Consider the following 25,485-nt stretch of genomic DNA (forward strand, 5'->3'; position numbering starts at 1 on the left):
ATCTGGTTATAGAGTGGAGCATGGAGACTAGATGCTGGAGTATGGATGATGAATCATAGGATTAAAATATGGAAAATGAGCCGGGCGGTGGTGGCGCACGCCTTTAATCCCAGCACTCGGGAGGCAGAGCCAGGCGGATCTCTGTGAGTTCGAGGCCAGCCTGGGCTACCAAGTGAGTCCCAGGAAAGGCGCAAAGCTACACAGAGAAACCCTGTCTCGAAAAACCAAAAAAAAAAAAAAAAAAAAAAAATATGGAAAATGAAGTACGGAGAAAGAAAAAACATGAAAAATAGAGTATAGTATGAAGAACAGAGAGAAAAGACGAAGAATGGAGTTTGGCATGTGAAAGGTAAAGAATGGAGTACAGGAAATGACATGCAGTAAAATGAAAATGAAGTTGGAATATGAAGATTATTGTATGGGGAATATTTACAAAAAGTGGTTAAAGCATGAAAGGTAGTATATTAACAATGGAGAATAAAGTATAGAGTACAGAGCACGGATAATGAAAAGTCAAATATGGTATGTGGAGAATAGAATTTGCGGAGTTAGTTAAGGGGGAAAATATGAGAATCTGAGTGTGCACAATATTGACAAAATAGTATGGGGTGTGAAGAATGACAGTGGCATATGAAGGATGGACAAAGGACACGAAGGATGAATAATATAGTGGAACTTAGCATGGGAGATGAAAGGTAATCATACTGAGTAATGTATCAATGATGAAGCATGAAGTAGAGTGTAAATAATGGATGGATGATAGAATAGAATGTGTTGAGAATGGAGTACCAACAATGGTAAATACAGTATGGACAGTCCAGCTTGGGATATGGAGTATGCAGACTATACTCTGGAATGGTAATGGGAGTGGGATCAGAGGAAGGGTTCTACAGAACAGAATAGAAGGTAGAATGAGTTTGAGAACAGAGGATGAAGAATGAAGAAAAGAGTGGAGTGTGGAGCATGGATAATGGAGACTAAGTGAGGAGAATGGAGTATAAACATAATAATTACCACGTATGGGAATAGAGGATGAGGTAAAGACAGAGGAGGATGAATGGAGCACAATATACTCAAAACAAAGTAAACAGACAGAAGTGTGTTAACAAACTATGGAGAGAGGAGAATGGAGAATGAATGAGAGAGGTTGGTCAATGGACCATGAGGTATAGAGGTTAGACTACAAGTGAGTAGCGTGAAGAATATAGGGGAGACCATGGAGAACTGAACATGATATAAGGATAGTATATATAGAAAGAAATATGGGGGGGAAACCATAGAGTGAGGAGCAAAGAGAGAAGAAGTTAATCATTGGCATGTGAAATGTGGAGAATATATGATGCAGAATGAAGTGCGGAGTAAGAAAAAAAAGAGTATGAAATGAGGAAATGAAGAATGAAAAGAACTTTGCGAATGGATCTTGAAGCATGGAGAAGAGGAATGTAGAACAAAGGAGGGAATATCAAGTGTAAGTAGAGGCATAGATGGGAGAACATGATGAACAGAGTGTGAGATATGGAGTCTGAGTACAGAAAATGAAGTATGGAGAATAGGAACAAAGTCTGGAATAGCAGAATGGTGCCTTAGTTAGGGTTTTTATTGCAGTGAAGAGACACCATGAACATAGCAACTCTTATAAAGAAAACATTTAATTGGGGCTTGCTTACAGTTTCAGAGGTTCAGTCTATTACTATCATGATGGGAGCATGGCGGCATGCAGGCAGACATGGTGCTGGAGCTGAGAGTGCTACATCTTGCAGGTAACAGGAAGTCAACTAACAGTCACACTAAAGGAAGCTTGAGCAAAAGAGACCTCAAAGCCCAGACCACAGTGACACATTTCCTCCAACAAGGCCACACCCACTCCAACAAAACCACACCTTCTAATAGTGCCACTCCCTATGAGATTATTGGGGCCAATTACATTCAAACTACCACAAATGGGAAATGGAGGAGAAAACGTGAATGGAAATGAGTTGTGGAGAATAGAGTGCACAGAATGAAGTATGGCTAATGGGTTGAGAATGAAGAATTGAGGGGAGAAAAGGGTAAACCAATATGCAGGGTTGTAAATGATTTCTTTTACCATTTATTATAACAACAAAACCCGTGCACAAATAATAAAGAACAAAATAGAAACCTGAGTCGAGTCACAAGCCACTGAGAACACCCACCAGTGCTGGCTTCCCAGCTCCAAAAGGGCCCAAGACACCCTCTGGCCCCACCTCTTCCCTTCAGGTCACTCTCTCTTTCTCTCTCTCTCTCTCTCTCTCTCTTCTGGGTCCTCCAAGGCAGCAGGCTGATCCATTCTGGCCAGCTGAATGGAAACTCTGCCTCTTTTCAATTGAATAACAGACCTGCAACATAACAGAAATCCCGTAACTTGGAGTGTAGCAACAGAGTTTGGCATGAGGGAGCTGGAAAACAGAGAGGAAAACGTGATAAATGGAGGAGAAAGTATGAGTATAGAGTATGCAAAAGTGAAGTATGGAAACAGAGTGTGGAGTGGGAATGAAACACAGGAGAACATGTGAATGCAGCATGAAATGGAGGGTACAGGGTGTTAAATGAAGTATAACATGAGAGCGGAGTATGAAGTGAGGAGACTCGAGAATGGAAAGGAGAGCATAGTGCATGGAGTATGTGATATGGAGGAAACACCGTTTAAATTGAGGCTGGAGTATGGAAGCACTGTATGGAGTGAGGAGATAGCAAAAGTAAGGCTGAACATGGTGAGTGGAGCATGAGGTACACAACATAGAACATGAAGAAGGGAAGAGAGAACTGATTGACAAGAATGGTGTATGGAGTGTGTGACACAGTGAGGAAAGTATGAGGACTAGACAATATGTGGAACAAAGCATAGAGAGAACTAAATGGAGCGTACAGTCCAAAGGATAGCATATGTAGGCTGAAGTATACAATGTGGTACCAGTGTGTTGGGTGGGGAGAGTAAAGATGTAAAGAGAACTTAATGAATGGAGTGTGGGGTTTGGGGAAGAGATGATGTACAATGAAGTGAGGAGTGAGGTATGAGAAGACTGGCAAACAGAGGGATGACATGGAACACACAGCATGCGAAATGGAAGTGGTGTAGAATGAAGTATGAGTATGAAAACAAAGTATGAGTGAGGAGAATGGAGACGGGGGAGGGCTTAATCAATGGAGTGTAATGTGCAGCGATTAGACTGTGTAGAAAGAAGTATAAAGAAAGGAGGAGGAGAACGGAGGGGAGGTCATGGTGACTGGTGCATGACATATAGAGAAGGGAGTACACACAGAGAGAAATGTGGAAACAGACTATGAAGTGGGAAGAATGGAAGATGGGGGAGAACTTGGTAAGTGGTGTGTATGAAATAGAGAATAGACTATGTAGAATGATGTATGGAATACAAAATGGAAGTATGGACAATAGAGGGGAGAACTTGGTCAATGGACAGTGAAGTATTGTGACATAGCAGACTATGTACAATGATGCATGCATTATGGAGTTAGGAGAATGGAGGACAGATGTGGTGAATGGTGCATGACGTATGGAGACGACACTGTAGAATGATGTGTGGAGTATCACAACAGTATATTATGACCAAACTGTGAACGGAAATCATACAGTGAATAGAGTACAATGTATGGAGTCAAAAAGTGAGAAGAATAAAACAGGGATTATAGGACTAGAGTATGGAGTGAGTGAAGAAATGGCTAAAATAAGGGCTAGCAGAGTGAACAGAGCATGAGGTGTACACTATAGAGAATGCAGAGTGAACTACACATGAAGAATGGAGTGAAGAGAATGGAGAACTGAGTATATTGTATGGTGACTAGAGTATGAGGCATGGAGAATAAGAGTGTAGAATGAACTATGGGATGTGGGGAAAGAGTTTGGAGAGAGGAGAACAGAGACTGGAGAGGACAGCACTGTGGATGGAGCACGTGGTCAGGAAAACAGAGAATGTAGAATGAAGTGTGCAGTGTGTAAATGGTGTTCTGTGTAGAAGACCAGAGATGTAATGGAGAAGTTCATGAAGAGAGCGTGAAGCACGGAAAATAGACCTTGTCCAAAAACTATGTAATATTGTAATATCTAGTCAAGAGGATGGAGAATACAGAGGGGGACATGGTGACTGAACACGTATGGACAGTAGAGTGTACAATATGAAGTGTGGAGTATGATGTGAAGCAGTTAGGAACAGAAGGAGAAATGTGGCAAGTGGACTGTGATGTATGGAGATTAAAGTGTGAGAGGTAAGATATGGAGCACAGGAACAGGGGAGAGGAAGGAGAACGGATCAGAGAAATGTGAGGTGTGGAGGACAGACTATGTGGGATTATGTATGGAGTAGGGAAACAGAAGCCAGAGTAAGGAGAATGGAGAGACAATGAATGCATATAGACTAAAGTAAGTAGAACAGTAAGTGTGTGAACAGAGTAAGGACAGTAGAGAACAGAGAAGAGAACTTGGCCAATGGAGTGTGTGATGGGAAAAGCATGGAGAATGGAGGAGAGAGATTGAGAATGGGTTTATAAAATGGTGGATGAAGCCGGGCGGTGGTGGCGCACGCCTTTAATCCCAGTACTCGGGAGGCAGAGGCAGGCGGATCTCTGTGAGTTCGAGGCCAGCCTGGTCTCCAAAGCGAGTACCAGGAAAGGCGCAAAGCTACACAGAGAAACCCTGTCTCGAAAAACCAAAAAAAAAAAAAAAAAAATGGTGGATGAAGATGTAGGTGTGCAGTAGAGAGTATATGGAATGAAGAATTATGGGAACAAAGCATGGACAAGGAGAATAGAAAATAGGGAATAATATGGTGGATGCACAATGAAATGTGGAGAAGAGAGGATGGAGAGTCCTGTATAGAGAGAAGATACAGAGAATGGAAAAGGGAACCTAGTGAATGGATACAAGGTGTGGAGAAAACACTCTACAGAATGAGACATGGAATTTGGGAACAGATTATGGAGGGCAGAGGCTAGAGGAGAGTGTACATCATGATGGACGATATGATGTATAGAGGATAGACTTTGTAGAATGCAGTGCAGTGTGTGGGAACAGAGCGGAGAGAGGAGGGTGGAGAGGTCAGCACTGTGACTGGATCATTGGCTGTGGAGAACGGAGGGTACAGAGTGACATGCACATTTTCTAAGCAGTGTGCTGAGTGACAAGAATAGAGATGTCAGGGAGGACTGGGGGAAGAGGGTGTGAGGTGTGGAGAAGAAGCTGTGCACAACGAAGCATGGACTATGGAGTAAAAATGTGGAAAACAGAGAAGAAAGCATGGTGAATGCAGCAGGAGATACTGTTGCTTTTCTGTCAGCACAGAGGCTGCACTTTAATCTGCTGCTATTTTAGCCAGAAAATGCAGCTCTGCAGTTACTGGCCTACTTCTCTGGTAGCAGCCAAGCTGCTCAGGCCATGGCCTGGTGGGAATTCTGTTTCCACAGGCACCAGGTATGTCGCTGTTGTCAAATATAGTTTTTAATTGAATCTCTGTTGTTCTTTTTATCAATGAGACTTGGGAGTCAAAGGCTGAGGTGAAAACCCACTAGCTCAGAGAGGTTGAGCAGCAACTAGCTGACCTTCTCTCTTTGCCAATATCTCCAAAAGAGAGCATCCTTCTGCTCGCCAAAACAAAAGAAGCCACACTACACTAAGTCCCTCCCTACTGCTTCCTGTGTATCTCTCTATCATCTTACAAACACTCTGTGACTCTGTATGATTACTTTCTGTCAACTAGTTGCTAACTTGGCCTTTGATCCGAGGTTGATTTCGTTTAATTAATGCAAATGCAAACTTGGGGCTCACAGTGTGATCAAATATCCCACAACAAGATACAGAGAATAAAGTGTGTAGAATGAACATGGTATATGAGAACAGAGTATAGAGAGTGAGGAGAATGGAAGAGAGAATGTGGTGAATGAAGAAAGTTAGAGAAAGGACCGTGTAGAAGATGTATGGAGTACAGAGAGAAAAGGACACACAGAATAAAAGAGAGCATTGTAAATGGAGTAGGAGGCATGGAGAAAACACTGTAGAATGAAACGTGAAGGAAGGGACCAGAGCTTAGAGATAAGAGGTTGTGAATGTAGGGGAAAATGTTATGAATGAAGCATGGGGTGTGCAGTGTAGGCTATGCAGAGTGAAGCATGAAAACAGGGAATAGGCTGAGTAGACTGGAAATGGAGTAGATAACATAGTGAACAGAGTATGGGATATGGAGAATAGACACTACTGACCAAACTATGGTATACAGAAATGCAGTATGAAGAGAAGCAAGTGGAGAACGTAGGACCTAGCCCTGTGAGTGGGGCATGAGGTACAGAGAATGATATAAGAAGAATTGTCTAATGTGTGAACAATGTTGGATGAGAAAAGTAGAGGATGTCAGAGAGAACCTAGTGAATACAGTGTGTGGTGTAGACAATAGATTATGCACAATAAAGTATGAAGTACGGAGTTAGAAGAATGCAACACACAAAGGGGATAACATGGTGAATGGAGCTTAGGATTTGGAGATAGAGTGTGGGGAATGAAGTATGGAATATGAAAACCATGTAAAGAGAGAGGAGAATTGAGCATGGAAAATGAAATATCATATATAGAGAGAAAAATATGCAAAGGTTGTTTGGAGTATGGAACAGAGCATGGTGAGAAGAGAATGGAAAGTGGGAGAACGTGGTGAATGGAGTAGGAGGTGAAGAGAAAAACTGTAGATTGGAAAAAGCATATGGAAACTGTACTGAGGAAACGGTGAATGTAGCAGGGCACTTTTGAATGGGGCATGAGATATGCAGTGTAGAGCAGGCAGAATGAAGCATCAGAATAGAGAATGGCATGAGGAGAATGAAAATTGTGGATGACATGTTGAACAGAGTGTGAGGTATAAAGAACAGACCATGCAGAACAAAGTACAGCACATGGGAACACAATACAGCAAGAGAAAAACGGACAATGGAGAGAGCCAGCCCTTGGATGGAGCAGGAGGTGTGGGGTATCAAGTAAGGACAATAAAATGTGGACTACAGAGTGAGGAGGATGGAAAACAGAAACTATAACATGGCAAGTGGGACATGGAATGAGTGTGTGGATGAAATTTAGAGTATGAGAACAGAGCATGGAGGGAGAAGAAAGAAGTGTGGAGTATGGACTGAGAAGAGTAGAGGAAGGACCATGGTGAACAGTCGTGATGTAAAGAGGGTCGGTAAGTAGAAAGGCATTTGGGAACACAACGTGGAGTGGGGTGACTAGAGAATGCTCGGCACTGGTGAGTGGCGTGTGAGATAACAAGAACAAATTATGTACAATAATATGTTAAAACAAAGAATGGAGAGAGGAGAATGGAGAAAGGAAGGGAGAACTTAGCCAGTGGAGACTGAAGTCTAAAGATTTATCTATGTAGAATGAAGTATGCAGCATAGAGTGAAGAGAAAGTAAAATGGAGGGAGAAACCCCTCAATGGTTCGTGATATATGGAAATGAGTATGTGGAACGATGGGGGGGAAATAAGTATGTGGAACGATGTGGGGGACAGCAACAAAGTGTAACATGAGGAAACAGAAAATGGGGAAGAGAACAGGGTGAAAGGAGAATTGTGTATGCATTATAGAGGATGAGGCTGAAGTGAGGGAACAGAACATGGAGTGAGGAGAACAGAAAACCGGAGCCGTGACTGGTCTATCCAGCATGAGGCATGGAGATAGGATGCAGAATGAACTTTTGAGGGTGAGGGAAGAGTATGGAGGGAGGAGAATGGACAATGGAAAGCAAAACATGGTGAATTAAATACGATGTGTAGAGAAAACACGAAGTAGAATGAGGCATCGATTGTGGGGCTAGAGTATGGAGTCAGGAAATGGTGAGGTGGGGAGAACCTGGTAAGTGGAGCAGGAGGTATGTAGTATAGAGTATGAAGAATTAGATATGAGGAAACAGAATGGATGAGAAGAATGGAAAATGGATTAATAACATGGTGAGTAGAGTATGTGGTATAGAGAACGGACTATGGAGAGCAAAGTATGGCACATCAGAACAGAGTGTGGAGAATGGAGAGGAGAGCTGAGTGGATAGCACATGAAGTATGAAAGATAATGTATAGGGTGACGTATGTGGTGTGAGAGCAGTGTGCTGTGTAAGAAGAGCAGAAAATGTCAGGGATACGGTAACCACACCGTGAGGTGCAGTGACAATAGTGCGCACAATGGAGTACAGAGTCTGAAGTGAGAATGGAAAACAGAGGGGATAACACGGTGAATGCAGCAGGGGACATGGATGCTAGGGTGTACAGAATGAAGAACAGAGTGTAAGAACAGTGGGTAGCGAGGGAATGGTAATGCAGAGGGGAACATGGTGACCGGATCAAGAGGGAGGTAATATACAGCATGCTGAATGGACTATGGGAACAAAGTACGGTATGAAGAGAATGGAAATGAAGCAGAGAACACGGTGAGGAGAGTATAATGTGCCGAGAATAGACTATACAGAATGAAGTATAGTCTACATAGAGAGGAAAACAGAATGGATGGGACAGTATGGATTACAAAGAGTAGAGAGTGTAGAATGAAGCATACAACATGGGAACAATATTTTGTGTGGCAAACGTAGCATATGTAAGGGAGAAGGGAGTGAATAGAGTGTGAGTTATGGAGAAGAGATTATGCACAATGAAGCATGGAGTGTGAAGTGAGGAGAGTGGAGAACAGAGAATACCATGAATGAAGGAAGGTGTACCGACTGTATTAATTTTAGAGCACATAGTATCAAATGTGGAGCATGACATGAGGAAATTGAGAATGGAAGGGAGAACATCATGGGTGGACTGTGGTGTACGGAGATTAGAAAGTACAGAATGAAGTAGGGAGTGTGGAAACAGTGAGGAGACTGGAGAATGAAGGACAGAACAGTGTGAACAAAGATTGAAGTGTGAAGGATAGAGCATGTAGAACTATGTATGTAGAATGGAAACAGAATGTGAAGTCAGGAGAATGGAGACAAGACCAGGGGAAAAAGAAGCATGATTTATGGAGAATAAAGTCAGTAGAAAGAAGCGTATAAACAGACTATGGGTGAGAAGAACAGGGAATGGGGGCTAAGTTTGTTAAGGAAGTGTGATGCATGGAGAATGGACCACACTGATTGAGGTATGGAGTATGAGAACTGAGTAGTAAGGAGAATGGAGAACGGTGGGAAGAAAGTGGTTAATAAGGCATGATGTAAAGAGTAAAGCAGGCAGGAAGAATTATGAGAAAAGAGCATGGAGTGAAGAGAATGGAGTACGGAGGCAAGAGCTCTGTAAATGACGTGTGGAGATTATCCTGAGTATAATGAAGTGTGTAGTATGGGTTGAGGTGAATGCACAATGCAGAGAAGAACATGGTGAGTGGGTCATGATGTATGGAGATGAATCTATAGAATGATATGTAAAGTATACTGACAAGGTATGGTGGAGAACTTGAAAAGTGGGGAGAAGAATGTGGTACACTGAGAACTAGGCATGCCGTGTAGGAGATGTAGAATGAAGCACAGAATACTGAGTGAGGACAATGGAAAATAGGGGGATAACATGAGGCATAGAGAATAGAGTGTGTGTGCAGAGGGAAGTGTGGAGCATGGGAACATGCAGAATGAGGAGAATGGATAATGGATAGAGGACATGGTAAAGTACATAGGATAGAACAGTGAGGAAGTGGAGGATGGAGGGGAGCACAGTGTGAGTGCTGTGTGAGATATGGATGACAAAATTTATAGAATTATGTATGGAGTACAGGAACATTAGACAGAGGAGAATGGAAGGGAGACCATCATGAAGGGGGCATGATGTATACAGAATAAAGTAACTAGAAAGAAGTATGTGAACAGACTATAGAATAAGGAGAATGGAGAGGAGAAGTTATCAATGTGCTGTCAGGTAGGGAGAACAGACTACACAGAATGAAATGTGAAATAGCAAGTAAAAAGGGTGGGGAATGGAAGGGAGAGCTCCATCACCAGAGTGTGTGATACTGAGAACAGACTATGATTAAAACAAGTATGAAGTAAGAGAACAGAGTGCAGAGTGGTTGACAAATAGACTGTGAGGGACGAAGAACATAGTACAAAAGATGAAATGGAGGCGGAAGAATGGCAAACAGAGGGGAGAGCGTAGTGAAATGTGCATGGTGGATGAGATGAGTAGACTAAGCCATGAAGCATAACAACATAGTGGTACGAGGAACCTGAAGACGGTTAGAACCTGGCAAATGCAGCATTAGGTATGCAGCAGAGAGTGCACACTTAATACAGGAGCAAAGTGTGGGGTGAGGAGAACTGGAAAGACAGGATAGCATGGTGAATGCAGCATGAGGCATGGACTGCAGTCTGGAGGGTGAATTGTAAGAACATAGTATGAAGTTAGAAGATTGGAGAATGAAAGGGAGAACGTAGTAAATGGAGTACAAGGGATGAAGAAAATGCCATGCAGAAGGATGTATGCAGTATGGGGACAAAGTATGAAGTGACAAGAATGGAAAATGGAGTAGCTGACACTGTGCATAGAATGTTAGGTACAGATAATGGACTATACAGATGGAACTCTGGCATAGAGAATCAAGAATAAGGAGAGAAAACAGAGGGAACGCACTGTGAATGGGGCACAGAGTACAGGGAATAGAGTAAGTTGAATGAATTACGCACCATGGGATCAGTGTTTTATGTGAGAAGAGTAGAGAATCTAAGGGAGAACTAAGTTAATAGAGTATATGACACAGAGAATGGACTATGAACAATAAAGAATGGAGAATAAGGTGAGAAGAATGGGGAAAATGGATAGTATGATGTATGTAGCCTGAGATATGGAGAATGAAGTGTGTAGAATGGAGTGTGGAGTATGAAAACCATATTGAGTGAGGAGAATGAAGAGTGGAAAGGAAGTATATGACAATCAAGACTGAAGTATGGAAAAAGCTTATGTAGAAGATGTAAGGAGCATGAGAACAGAGTATAGAAAAAGGAGAATGGATCGTGGAATGGAGAAGATAGTGAATGGAGTAGAAGGTATGGATTTAAAACTGTACAATGAAAATAAAACACTGGATATGGGTACAGAGCATGGAGTGAAGAGAAACCAAACACAGGAGAGAACGTGGTGAATGTATCATGAGGTATGCAGTATGGTGCGGGTGATCAGAGTATGGAGTGAGAAGGATGGAAACGGGGGCTATGATGTGCTGTATACAGTACGGCATACAGAGAATAGATGGCAGAATAAACCATGTGTATGGGAACAGAGTGTGGTGAGAAGAGAATGTGGAAATATGGGGCTAATACTGTGAACAGAGCATGAGATAAGGAGAATGGAGCCTGTGGACTAAAGGACATGATGTGGGAACAGTGTGTTGGGCAAGAAGAGTAGAGGACACAAAGGAGACCTTAGTGAGTAAAGTGTGAAGTGTGAAAACAGATGATGCACATGAAGTATAAAATGTGGACAGAGGAGAATGGAGACTAGAGAGGAGGAAACAGTGAGCTGGAACGAGGCATGCAAATTAGAGTGGCACAGTATAAAGTATGGCTACGGTATGAGAAGGTTATGAATGGAAGAGAAAACAGGGAAAGTGTACTGTGCGATCAGAACTGAAGAATGGAGCATGGAGCATAGAAAGTGCAGAGAATGGACAAAGCTGTAGAGATCACTGTGAATGCAATGTGAAGTAGGAACAATAGAATATGTAGAATTGGGTGTGGAGTATGTGAGCAGAGGACGGAGTGAGGAAAAATGAAGGGCTGGTGGAGCATGAAGACTATAGAATCAAGTAAATAGAAAGAAGTGTGTAAGCAGACCATAGCATGCGGATAATGGAGAATGGGGCAGGGGATAACCTCATCAATGACATGTGAGGTACCCAGAGTAAACTATGGGTAATGAAGTATGGATTACAGTGATTATGGAGTGAGGTAAATGGAGAATGGAAGGAAGAAGTTGGTGAATGGATGATAAAGTTTGGAGAATAGAGTATGTAGAATGAAGTATGGAGTATCAAGGTTGAGTAAGAAGGTTGAGGCATGCGTGGGAGAGTACCATGGATGGAGTGTGAGAGATTGAGTTCTAGTGTGTCGAATAAAATATGGTATATGGAAACCATGTCTACAGTCAGTAGGATGGGAATGGAAGGGAGAACATGGTGGACAAAGCATTAGGTGTGCAGCGTAGAGTCTGCATAATGAATTGTGACAACAGGTTATGAGTGAGGAAAATGAAAAACAGATATGATGTATGGTGAATGCAGCAAGAGTTGTGGAGAATAGAATGCGTAGAAGGAAGCTGGCATATAAGGCAGAGTATGTAGCTAGAATCACAGAAGGGAGAGCCAGTTGAGTGCAGGATAGTGAGTGAAGAATAAAGTATACAGAAAGAAGTATTGAAACGGAGTATGGAGAGAGGAGAATGGAGATCACAAGAGACTGCATGGTGAAAAGAGTATGAGTTACAGAGAACAGAGTGTATACAATCAAGTATGGAACATGGCATAAGGAGAAAGAAGAATGGAGGGAAGAACACGATGGAAGAATGGGCTTATAGAAAATGGCATATGCAGAACGCAGTATGGAATGTGTTGTGAGGAGAAAGGAGAATGAAGGATTACTATGTGGTTACAGTGTGATGTTGTGAAAAAACAGTAGGCAGAATCAAGTATGACATCTAGGGAAAGAGTACTGATGAGGAGATAAGAATGTAAAGAAGAATATGATGAATGAGACATGAGGCGTGTAGCGTAATATGCAATATGAAGTATGGGAACAAAATATAGAGTGAGGTGGATGGAAAATGAAGAGAGAACATGGCAATGAAGAATGAGGTGTGGAAAGTAGAGTTGGTCATAGCACACAGTATAGAGTATGGAGGAAGGAGGAGAGAACGTGATGAACGGCTGCTGCTACGGTGTACTGTGTGCTACATTGTCTAAATCGTCTTGTTCTTAGAGCTGACTCTATAAGTGGGGTTGCCCCATCCCAGACCCAAGTGTGTTTATGTCAAGTGTCTTCTAAACACCCTGTCCTGGGTCCAGTAGCTCCCTGGCTCTGTAACAGTGAGAGGAGAAAGCAGCAACAGCTAGGGGCATAAAATCATTGGGCTTTTGAGAACATCTAGAAAGTAAACTATTTTGACAGAGGTTGTGATTATTTAATCCCATGACATAAAAAATGTCTGCAGTGAAAGAGAAGCCAGAAACTCATCTATGGAGAGGATGCTTTGCTCTACCGAAACTCTCGCCCAGAACTCCAGCATGATTATTTCAGCTTGACTGCCTCTGGAAGTTCCTGCTGGATGTTGTGAACACACAACTTGGTGGTGTCACCTATCTGGTGTTATTTGTTCTTTTACTTGGAAGCCTTGCCTTAGGGGACACTCTGTTGTACCCAGGATTCTCCTCATTGGAAACCCCAGCTGGCTGCCTCAATGGGGCTTCCCCAATGGTTTCTGCTGGATGTTTATTATAAGTTCCCAATTTGATGATGTTACTTTTGTTTGCTCTCTTAGACTGCTCCAATCATTTCTGCCGGATGTTGTAAGGGTCAAAGATGATGTTTTACTCCTTCTGGTGCATCTCCCCCACTGTATTATTTGCTGTCTATTTCCTTATTTTTGCTTGATATCTATTTAATAACTACACTCATTAAAAACTGAAAATATAATTGGGCATGGTGGCACAAACCTTTAATCCCAGAACTCAGGAGACAGAGGCAGGCAGATCTCTGAGTTCAAGGCCAGCCTAATCTACAGAATAAGTTCCAGGACATCCAGGGCTACACAGAGAAACCTTGTCTTGAAAAAAGCAAAAACCAAAATATCACCGGGGAGCAGTGGCGCACGCCTTTAATCCCAGCACTCAGGAAACAGAGGCAGGCGGATCTCTGTGAGTTTGAGGCCAGCCTGGTCTACAGAGTGAGATCCAGGACAGGCATCAAAACTACATGGAGAAACCCTGTCTCAAAAAACCAAAAATAAAATAAAATCCTGAAAATACAGATACTGTAGCTCATTGTCCATAACAGATAGCACATGTGACAGTGGACAATAGAGAATGTAGAATGAAGTATGGAGTACAGGGGCAATAATAGAGTAAAGAGGGTGGAGATCAGAGGAAAGAACATGATGACTGGAGCATGAGGTTGGGAGACTAGAGTACTTCAGTGAAGTATAGTGCTGCAAAAAGAACATGGAATGAGGATAATGTAGAATGGAAGGAGGAATATGATGAGTGAACCATGAAGTATAGAGAATAGAGTACAATGAACAAAGTATAAAGCAATGAATGGTGAGGTTGAAGAGTGGATGGAAGAATATCATGAATGGAATGTGAGGCATGGAGATTCAAGTGTGGAGAATGCAGCATGGAGTATGGGAATGGAGTCTGGTGTGAGAAGAAGGAGAAGGAAGGGAGCATGTGGTAAATGACAATCCACTATGTAGAATAAACTATGGAGGATGAGATCTGATTATGGAGCCAAGAGAATGGAAAATAGAAGGGAAAACATGGTGAATTATATGTGTGTTATGAAAAACAGAGTATGTAGAATGGAGTATGGAGCATGGGTTGAAGATTTGTAGAATTGTAGGGAGGGATGGTGAATAATGCGGATGGGGATTACAGTATGTAGAATAATGTGTAGGATATAACAATACAGTGTGAGTAGAGAATTGAGGGGGAAACATGGTGAATGGTCCATGGGGTATACAACAAAGAATATGCAGAATAAAGCATTGGAACCGAGTATGGAGTGAGGACAATGAAGAAGAAAGGGAATAACATAGTGAATAAAACATGAGGAATGGGAAATAGTCTATGTGTGATGAAGCACGTAGTGGGAATAGAGTGTGAAGTAAGAAGAATGGATAGTACAAGGGATAGGGGTATGAGCAGGGCTTTAAGTGTGGAGAACAGGATGAAGTATGCAATATGGAGTGAGGAGACAAAAACATTGTAAAGGAGTCATGAGGTTTCAGATTAGAATATATATTATGAAGGATGGAGCATGCATGGAGAGGCTGGAGAATATGACAAATGGACTGTGAGGTATGGAGTTGAGAGTCTGTAGAATTTAAGTGTGAAGTTTGGAAATAGAGTATGGAGTCAGGAGATGATGAACATAGAAGAGAACATGGTGAATGGAGCATGAGGTATGCAGTATAGCATCTACAGAATGAAGTTTGGAAACAGAGTATTGTAGATGTAACAGTCTTACTAAATAAGAAACACAGAGCCAAATGAAGAGTTAAAAGCCCAAGAGGTCAGAGCAGTATCTAAGAGCTAAGACTAAAAGCAACTGCCTTCTTACCCTTCGCTGCCACTGCTGTCCTTCCCCTCCGAAAGAGGCCTACTTCCTGTGTGTCTGTCTTTTTATTGACTTTCTGTTTTGCCTTCTTATTGGTTGTAAACCCAACCACATGACCTCCTCGTCACTGCCTGTCTATACAGACCTCTAGGTCTCTATGGTTGGTATTGAGATTAAAGGCATGTGTCTCCATGCTGGCTGTATCCTTGAACACACAGGGATCTGCCTGTCATGTGATCAGGATTAAACGTGTGCACCACCACCATCTGGCTTCTGCTATGGCTTGCTATTAGCTCTGACCCCCAGGCAACTTTTATTTATTAACATACAAATAAAATCACATTTCAGCACAAATAAAATATCACCATAGAGTATGAAATGAGGAGAATAGAAAATAGAACAGATAACATGGTGAATAGAGTATGAAATATGGAGAATGGACTATCTAACAATGGAGTCTGGAGGGAGGAGAAGAGAGGGGAAAGTATGGTGAATGGAGCATGAGCTACAGAGAATAAATGTGTAGAATGAAGTACACAGTGTGGGATACCGTGTTCTATGCAAAAAGTAGAGAGAGAGCATAAGGGAGAACTTAGTGAATAGAGTATGGAGTACGGAGAAGAGAGTATGAACAAGGAAGTGTGGATTATGAAGTGAGGAATCTGTAAAACAGAGAGGAAAGGACTGTGAGTGTAACATATGACACATATGTTAGATATATACCATGAAATATGAAGTAGGACATGGGTATATTGGAGAATGAATTGGAGAATATGGTGAATGGACTGTGATGTACGGTTAGAGTAGGCAGAATGAAGTATGGAGATTTGGAATAGTGAGGAGGATGGACAGTGGAGTAGAGAACCCTGAGTGGAGGATGACCTATGGAGGGTGGAATATATACAATTATGTATGGAGAATCTGAACAGAGGATGAGTGAGGAGAATGATGAATCATGTCAATATGATAGATGAAGAACAGAGTAAGTAGAAAGAAGTATGTGAATGGGCTATAGAGTGAAGGGAATGGAGGGGGGAACTTGATGAATGGACTGTAAGGTGTGGAAAGCAGACGTTGTAGTCTGAAGTATAGAGTTGGGAACAGAATATGGAGTGGAGATGATGGAGAATAAGAGGGATAATATGGTGAATAGATCATGAGGTACAGAGAACAGAGCACACAGAAGGATCTCCAATGGGAGAACATGGTGAATGAAGGATCAGGTATGTGATTTGAGTGTGCAGAATGAAATATCATGTATGAAAGCACTGAATGAGTGGAATGAGGGAAGGAGGGGAGAACATGGTGAATGGAGGGTAGGTATGGGGAAAAGAATTTGTAGATGAAGTATGGAGTATGAGAACAGATTGTGGAGTGAGGAGAATGGAAAATGGGAGAAACGTGGTGAAATGAGTATGAGTTATAAAGAATGGAGTATGAGGAATGTAGTGTGGACTATTGATTGAAGGCACATAGAACAGTGCGGAGAATGTGACAATGGTACATTATGTATGGCAACTAGAATATGTAGGATAGTGTATGGGGTATAACAACAGGGTCTGAGATGCAGATAGTGGAGAACAGGGCATAACGTGGTGAATGAAGCATGAAGTATGCTTTATATAGCATGCATGAAGTATGGGAACAAAGTAGGGAATGTGAAAAAATGGAAAAGAGGGGATAACATGGTGATGGAGCATGGGGTTTGGAGACTAGAGTATGCAGAATGAAGTACAGAGTATGAGAACAGAGGACAGACTGAAGGGAATGAATGATAGATGGGAGAAGTGTGGTGACTGGAGTAGGAGATGCAGGGAATAGACTTTAGAGAAGGAAGTGTGTAATATGGGAATACAGTGTGAAGTGAGGAGACTGGAGAGTGGGAGGGATAGTGCTGTGAATGGAGCATGAGGTACAGAGAACAGGGGATGTAGAATGAATCACAGTGTGGGAACAGTGTGCTGAGGGAGACTATACTTCATCAAAGGGTAGAACTTGGTGAATCAAGAGTGAAGTACTGAGAATAGACTATGTAAAATGAAGTATACAGCGTGGAATGAGGAGAATGAAGGATATATAGAGGAGAACATGGTGAGTGGAGTATAAGGTGTGCAGGTTGGGGGTATGTAGCATGAAGTACGGAATAGAGTGAGGAGATGGTGGATGGAAGGAAGAATCGAGGTATGGAGTGTAGAGTTTATAGAGTGAAGCGTAGAGTATGGGAGAAGTGAAGACAGTAGAGGACAGAGGAGACAACTATGTAACTAGTGCTAAGGATGGGGAATTGAAAATATAGAATGAAGTAGAGTGTAAGAGAACAGAATATAAAGTGAGGCAAACAGAATGGATGGGAGAACATGGTGAATGGAGTATTCAGTATGTGGTATATACTATGCTTAAAGAAGAGTGGAAACAGAGTATGGAGCGATGAGAATGGAAAATGGAGTGGATAACACTGTGAACAGAGTGTGAGGTATGGAGAATGGGCCATGCATAATGAAGTATGGCATATGGAAACAATGGGTAGAGAGAGGGGTACAGAAGGCAGAGGCTTTGAATATGAGAACAGTGAGGAGAATGGAGAATGAAAGGGAGAACACAGTGAACGGAGCATGAGGTATAGCGAATAGAATGTATAGAAAGACATGTGGAGTGTGGGAGTAGAGGGCAAAGAGAGGAGAATGGGGTGAATCCATGGTTAATGGAGCACGATGTATTGAAAAACACAGATATACAGAAGTATGGAGACAGAGTATAGAGCCAGGCACTGGAGAATGGGGGCAGAATGTGGTGAATGGAGCATGAAGTATGCAGTGTGCAGTATGCAGAATGAGTTTGGAAACAGAGTGAACAGTGGGGATAAATGGAATGGAAGGGAGAACATAGTGAATGCAGTATGATGTATGGAGAAGAAGGAATGCAGAAAGTATTGAAACAGACTGCAGGGTGGTGAATGAAGAAAAAAGGGGGAAGCACGGTAAAAGAGTGTGAATTATGGACAGTAGACTATAATTATTGTGGACTGTAGAATGAGGAGAATGGAGAACAAAGAGAGAACACGCTAGAAGAATGATATTATGGAGAGTGGGGTATGGAGAGTGAAGTATGGAATTGAAGCATGGAGAATGGGGAGCAGGAGGTAGAACATGGCTATAGCATGAGAGTGTGGAAACTAGAGTGTGGACATGGCAAAAGCCAGGCAGAAAATGGTGAATCGAACATGAGGTATGCAGAACAGAGTATGCAGGTTGAGGCATGGAAACAGAGTGTGGAGTTAGGAAAATGGAAATCAAGGAGGATAACATTGTGAACGTAGCATGGGATATGGAGAATACTATGTAAGTTGAAGTGTGGGGTATAAGGAAAAGAGTATGACATAGGGAAAACGGGGAGTAGGGGGGAAACATTGTCAGTGGACCATAAGGCATACAGGACAGACCATGTAAGAATGAAGTATGACAACAGATTATGGTCAGGAGTATGGGGAATAGAAGGGAGAGTATGGTGAATGGAGAATAAAGTCTTTAGGATGAGAACAGAGGGCAGAGTTGGAAGAGAAGGGAGGAAACTGCATGATCAATGGAAGACAAGTTACAGAGAAGAGGATATGTATAGTGAAGTACACAGTATGGGGGGGTGTCGAGTTAGGAGAATGGAAGGTGAGCTTGTGAAAGGAGGGGTGTGAGGTATGGAGAATGAAGAGTGTGAAGTGAGGAGTACAGGGGGAAGAGGCTGGAGGCAGGCTGGAGAACACGGGGAACGGAGTGTGTGTGTGGAGTGTGAAATGCAGAGGGGATGAGGAGGGAATGGAGGGAACGGACTGTGAGGTAGGGAGACTGGAGTGTACAGAATAGAATGGAGCATGGGAACAGGAAGGAAAGGGGGAAATGATGGGGAGAAGTAGGTGATGGAGTGTGAGCTGTGGAGAACAGATTATGTACAATAAAGTAGGCAGTAAAAGAGCAGGGTATGGAATGGAGAGACTAGAGAATGGAGTGGAAATAGCTGCATATTGAACATGAATTATGGAGAATATAGTACGTAAGTGAGGTGTGGATATGAAAACAAAGTATGGAATGAGGGAATAGAGAAGAGAGGTGAGGACTTGGTGAATGGAGCATAAGACATGGAGATAGAAAGTCTGATTTTCCATGCGTCATTGTACATAGTCTAGTCTCTACACTCATGCTCATTTCTGTTCTCCATTCTCCTCATTCTGCCCCCTGACCTAATACTCCAGACTTCATTCTGCATATTCTAGTCTCCATACCCCATGCTCCATTCACCACATAATCCTCTCTGTTTTCCCCTCTCCTTACTCCATACTCTGTTACACTCCATATGTCATTCTACATTTTTGAATTCTCATACATCATGTTCTATTCACCACACTCTCCTAAGTGTTCTACATGCCCTTAACTCATACCCCAACACTACCTTTAACATGCTCTGTTCTCCATAATACACTGAATTCAACATATCCTCACTTCAGTTTTCCATTCTCTTTCCTGTAACCTGACGTGGAATGATGTACAAGAGCAGAATATGATATGGGGAGAATGGAAGACAGACAGGATGAAATGGAGTGTGAGAATGTAGAACAGAGCATAGAATGAAGTATAGTTTGAGAGAATGGATAGTGGAGGGGAAACATGGAGAAAGAAGAATGAGGTACAGAGTATGTAGAATGAAGTGTGGGAATAATGTGGAGTTGTGTGGATAAATAATGGAGGGGAGATCATGCTGAATAGAGCACGAGGCTTGGAGAATAGAGTGTGTAAAATTCAGTATGGAGGACAAGAATCTGTGGGTGGAGAACAGAAGTGTTCACTAGGACATGATGAGGGAGCATGAGGTGTGCAGACTAGACTATGAAGAAGGAAGGATGGGATCAGAGTGTAGAGTGAAGAAAATTGAGAATGAAAGTGAAAACAGTGACTACAGCATGAGATACCTCATATGGTGTATGCAGAATGATGTGTAGGAAGAGAGTGTGGAGTGAGAAGAATGGTGAATTGGGGGTGTGACAGGGAATAGAGCATGTAGGATGAAGTACGAAATGCAGGAACAGCATGGAGTGTGGACAGTGAAGACGAGATAAATAACATGGTGGAAAAAGCATGAAGCACGGGACGTGGAGTTTGTATGATGAAGTATGGAAACAGAATGTGGGGTTAGGTGAATGGATCATGGAAGGAGAGCACGATAGTGAAGGAGCATGAGTTATGGAGAATAGAGTATATGGAATGAAGTATGAAATGTGGATTGAAAGAATGGAGAATGGAGGGAAGACAAGGTGAAATGTGGAGTATAGCAGAAGTACAGCAAATACGGTGTATGTCTGTAGTGCATTAGGTGAAGAGAATGGGAAATTGAGGTGGCAACATGGGGGATGCCGTCTGTTACAAAGAATAGAGTCTAAACACCAAAGTCCAGGGCGTGGGAACAATGTAGGAGCTGAGGAGAGTGGGAATACAGGATACAGCATGCTGAATGGAGATTGTTACAGAGAACTGAGTGCATAGAATCAAGTAGGAAGTTTGGGCAGAGCCTGTGGGTTGAAAAGATGGAGAAAGTAGGGGAGAACACTGGGACTAGAGATAAGGTATGAAGGAAGGGTGGGTGGAAGTAGGTCTGCTGTGTGGCATGTGGAGTTATGGGAAATATAAAATTGTTTCAAGCAGAGAACAAATTAATGAGACTGGAGAACAGATTAGAGCATATGGGTATGGAGAATGAAGTGTGAGTTTTGAAGAATGGTGTGTACAGCTTATGAAGTATAGTTTCAGAAATAGAAAGTGGCATGTGAAATGTGATGTGTGAAAGATGGAGTATGGAAAATAAGTTCTGTGCAGTATGAGGAATGTAAGAATACAGTAAAATATAGCAGATATGGAGCGTGCGAAAGGTGTTTTATGAAGTGTGGTATTTGGAGAATGGGGTAGAGAACAGCATAGCATACAGTGGATGTGGAAAAATGGCATGGTGTACATTGGGTGTGGAGGATGGCATTGGAGCATGGACTATGGAAACTGAGTATAATGATGAAATAGATGGGGAATGGTGTATGGACAATAGATATAAGTATATTGGTAACTGACAATGGATTGTAAGTATTGAGAATAGAATATTTGTATGGAGAATGGAATGTGGTGTAGGCAATGGAAAAAGAGTGTGTAGACTGTTGTGTGGAGTATAGAACTGAGAATAGTCTATGGACAGCAGAGAACAGAGACTGGTATGTAAAGAAAGCAGAGTGGAGACTTGAGAGTAGGATGTGGAATATTTAATACTCCATATAGGGGGTAGAGAACAGAATAGGAGCCAGGGCAAATGAAGTCAGAATATGCAGAATGGTGAATGGAGAGGAGAAACCTGGAAAGATTAGAGAATAAAGTAAGGAGAATGCCACAAAGTTGCCCTCTGGCCTTCACATGTGTGCTGTGGCATGCACATCCAGGTACATATGCACATACACACAATAAGACTAAATAAACACAATTTAAAAACACAAATAAATGGATGTAGAGAAAATTGTATGGGTAGTGAGGAAGGAAATATGGAGTTTAGAACACATACACAAAACATACAAAAATTAGTGTGAAATACAGTATAGGAAATTGTGTGCGAAGAAAATGGGGATGGGAGATAGATTACAAAAATGGAGAGGTGGAAAGAAGGAATGAGATATAAAATATGAAAATGTGAGTGGAAATGTGATATGGATGAAGAATAAAGACAGTGTGGGAGTACAGGGAATGAACAATGATGTGTTGAAGTATACAAAAGCATGAAGGATGGAGAAAGGATTGGAGGGCAGAGTATTGAGAAGGAGGCATTGATACAGTGGATGGAGTGGAGTGCGTACTGAGTGTGAAAACTGAGAGAAGAATTCAGAATGGAGTATGGTGTATGGAATACAGCATACAGAAGATGAAGACTAGAGCATGGGATGTGGGTGGAGGGTAGAGTGTGGATAGTGGAGACTGGTTACTAGAGTGAGCACTATGGAAAATGAAGACCAGAGCTGAAAAGTAGAACATGAAATATTGGCTATAACGTGTGGTGTATGAAGAGCAGAAGATGAAAAGCAGAATGAAGAGAGTGGGGTGTGGAGACTGGAAGAGGAATATCAATAATAGAGAATGGAAAAAGCTGTGTGGGTGTAGAATGAACTTTGGAGTTGGTCAATAGTGTGTGGAACACAGCACATGGGAGATGGTAGTGGGTAGCTGTTCCAGCTTTGACCTTGAAACACTGCCCCTAGAGTGACAGCAGGTAACTGCCACACCTGCCTATGACCTGCCCCTGGGGCATGGCTGAGAGGGAGCCCCTTAGAACTTGAGGTTTGGCTCTTCTGGATACCTCGTGGTCCTGGAAGCTGGATGCGACACCAAGCCAGAGTTCTCCGCTGGATGGTACTTCATCTCTCCCGGATCTGTAACCAACCCCTACTGGCTGTAAGTCACCCCAGAAATAAACCCCTCTTGATTACCAGATAAATTACGTGGATTGCCTCATTAATTACAGTAGTAGTGGATGACACATGGGGAATGGAGAATGAAAAGTGAAGAGGGGAGCATGCAGAATGGGAAATGAGAGGCGGAAGTTGGAGATGGAAAACATGGGAAAGAGAGAATGGAAACGGATATGGAGAACGGGAGAGTGCAGAAAGAATGGGGGAGAATGGAGGGTGGAAAACGTAGGTGAGGAATGTGAGTAAGCATGGTGTGTGGAAATGGCACTGTGGACCACGGAGTCTGAAGAATTGACTATGAGGTAGTTTGGAAGGTGTGGCCTGGAGTATGATGGCAATGTGTGGAATGAGGAGACTTGAATGGACATTGGGAAGTGAAGGATGGACTTTCTCCCACCAGATTCTGGGCTGACGCTACCCGCATTACCTTGATTTCGGTGGGTTCTCATGCGCTAGGACCCAGCTCTCCATGGTGAGGGCTGCTCTGAGGACACACGGTGTACCGAGGTCTTTAGCTGTAAGGACAGGTACTTGTGTGGTGCAGTGGGGAACACTTACCAGTCCTTCCAGACGCTAGTTAAGGCACCTTGCTTGCTCTCCTGAGTGTGTTCTGTGTGTTCTTTCATGCTGTTCCCACTGTGGCTGATCACCACTGCATGCCACACTTGACTCCAGTATGCCCAACTCCTGCGGACAGTAAGCAAAAGAGGGCCTCAGTTCCCCCACTGTTTCTGGAAAGATAAGCATGCCACCTCTCAGGAGTGTTGGGTATCTCAGGAGAGCCCTGGGAGAGGGCTGTAAAAGTCTAGGGACACCAAGGAAACAGCAGATTTCTGGAGGCTGAGAAGCCCCCAGGTCCTGGTGCCAGCACCTCACTGTGGAGGCCTTGACTGAAAACACAGAGGCTTGGAGCTTCAGGCTTGTGCTTTCACACATCAGGGCCCCCAGGGAGGCCTGAGGACAATGTGCTGCCTTGGTGGCATCCCTTGGGTACCCAAGTGGCCTAGTGCTCCATGCCTCACTGATTTCACAATTGCCTCAGGGCCTTGAGTTGTGGGTTTAAAAACCTCCTGGCTCCTCTGGCCCTGATGCAGCCATCTTCATGGCTCACCTCCCCCACCTGGAGCCTCCCCTTCTCAGGCCTCTCCATTACCTGTGCCTCCTCATTTCTAGCTCCAAGTGCCTCCGGGTGTTTCTACAAATCGAACCCTGTCCAAGAGGACAAAGATTTGTCCGTTCAATAAGTTTAAGAAGTGTCTGAAGTGGCCCAGTTAGCAAATAGCAAACAGCACAGGACTACCCTCACCAGCCCCTCCCCCAACCCACAGACCTTCCCTACACCCGACACACACAGCCCACCAACACATGACCTGGCCCCAGCCCCAGCCTCAAGGAGTTAAGTAGACAAAAAGACCCTTGGAGGACTTGTTCACGCCCACCCTACCCGCGCTGCCTGCTGGAACCAGGCAGCAGGCTGGGCGGAGGATTAAGTGATAGACATGGGCAGGTGGCTGCACACAGGCTCCTACCCTCACACAGCTCTAGTGAGGGGCTACAAGCCCCTCCTCCCATTGCCCTTGCTGGAGTTAGCCAGAACCCTGGCTCCCAGGCAAAGATGAAGCCCCTACACACTAGGAAGCAGAGGCTAAAAAACAAATTGGATAAAGAGACATTTGGGGCTCTTTCAAACATGAAGGTCTGCTTCTTGTCCACAGGCCTTGTAGCCAGCTAGAAAGCCCACCAAGCCTGTAAACCAGTCTATCCATGGGATCTTCCTGTCCCCCACATGCTCCACGTGTGGCTTGGCCCCCTGGTCTTGGGCCTTCCCTTTTCTCCTAGTTCCCTGGGGCTTCTCGGCCACCTCCAGGCTCCACCAACTCTCCTCCATGCAGAAGAGATGAGACCGGAAAGATCAAGGCCTGGGCTGTACTGGAGCCAGACCCGAGCTACCAGTCTCAAAAAGAGTCACGTGAGAGGTCCGGAAGCCAGAGGAACCCATTCGTCTATGACCCCTCTCCTGGTCCCTGCCTCAGGCCCCTGTCTCCCAGAGAAGCTGTCTCAGTTCTCTACTGTGCTACGATTACAGGACTTCCTGCTTGGCCGGCCAGGAGCTAAGAACACAAGGGGAAACTGAGGTTTGAGAGAGGAAGGACATATAAGAGAGCTGAGTGTAGCACTTGGCCCAGCAGTGGCCACTAGGGTCCTACAGCCTCAGTTTCCCCCCCCCCCCCCCCCCCGCCCACCCCGATACAATTACCCTACTGAGGAATGCTAGCACAAAGGGCAAGTGTGGGCTTTCCTAGACAAGCTGAACCTTCCTGGCCTCTCAACTTCCTCCAACTGGCCTCCCTGCTCCTGATCTAACCGTACAAACTTCTGTGGCTCTATATATCTGGAAAAAGGAGCCCTGCCCCAGGAACCCCAAATTTGAGGAGCTTTCTGTGGACCTCTCCACTCAGCCATGTTAGGACATGGGCAGCTGAGTCCACTGTTCACCCTGGATTCCTCACCTCTAGTGATTTCCCCACTCTACCCTCCACCCAGAATCTACTCTGGAAGAAAGAAGAAGCCAGTGGTCCTCCAACCAAGTGTGCTCACAGCCACCTGGGAGGCCACTTGGGACTGTCACCTCAGCCTAGAGTGCAGTCAGTGCTGGGAGGAAGAGGCGGCGTCAGCTGGGGGGGGGGGGGCGGGCACGTGGAAGGAT

General features: G+C 43.6%; 1 long non-coding RNA gene across 1 annotated transcript in view; it reads right to left on the minus strand.

Moving 5' to 3' along the window:
• Positions 1–254: 254 nt before the first annotated feature.
• LOC128094418 (uncharacterized) overlaps positions 255–25,485 on the minus strand; it is a 44,733-nt gene continuing 19,502 nt past the window's right edge. Inside the window, exons 2-3 of the long non-coding RNA XR_008212953.1 lie at positions 23,337–23,465; positions 255–2,357 (exon numbers count right to left, since the gene is read on the minus strand). This is a non-coding gene — a long non-coding RNA (uncharacterized LOC128094418). The remainder of the gene's footprint in view (positions 2,358–23,336; positions 23,466–25,485) is intronic.

The sequence above is a fragment of the Peromyscus californicus genome, unplaced genomic scaffold, assembly GCF_007827085.1.
Source record: "Peromyscus californicus insignis strain IS unplaced genomic scaffold, ASM782708v3 Scaffold_4__1_contigs__length_199733344, whole genome shotgun sequence".
In the NCBI taxonomy this organism is placed as follows: domain Eukaryota; kingdom Metazoa; phylum Chordata; class Mammalia; order Rodentia; family Cricetidae; genus Peromyscus; species Peromyscus californicus.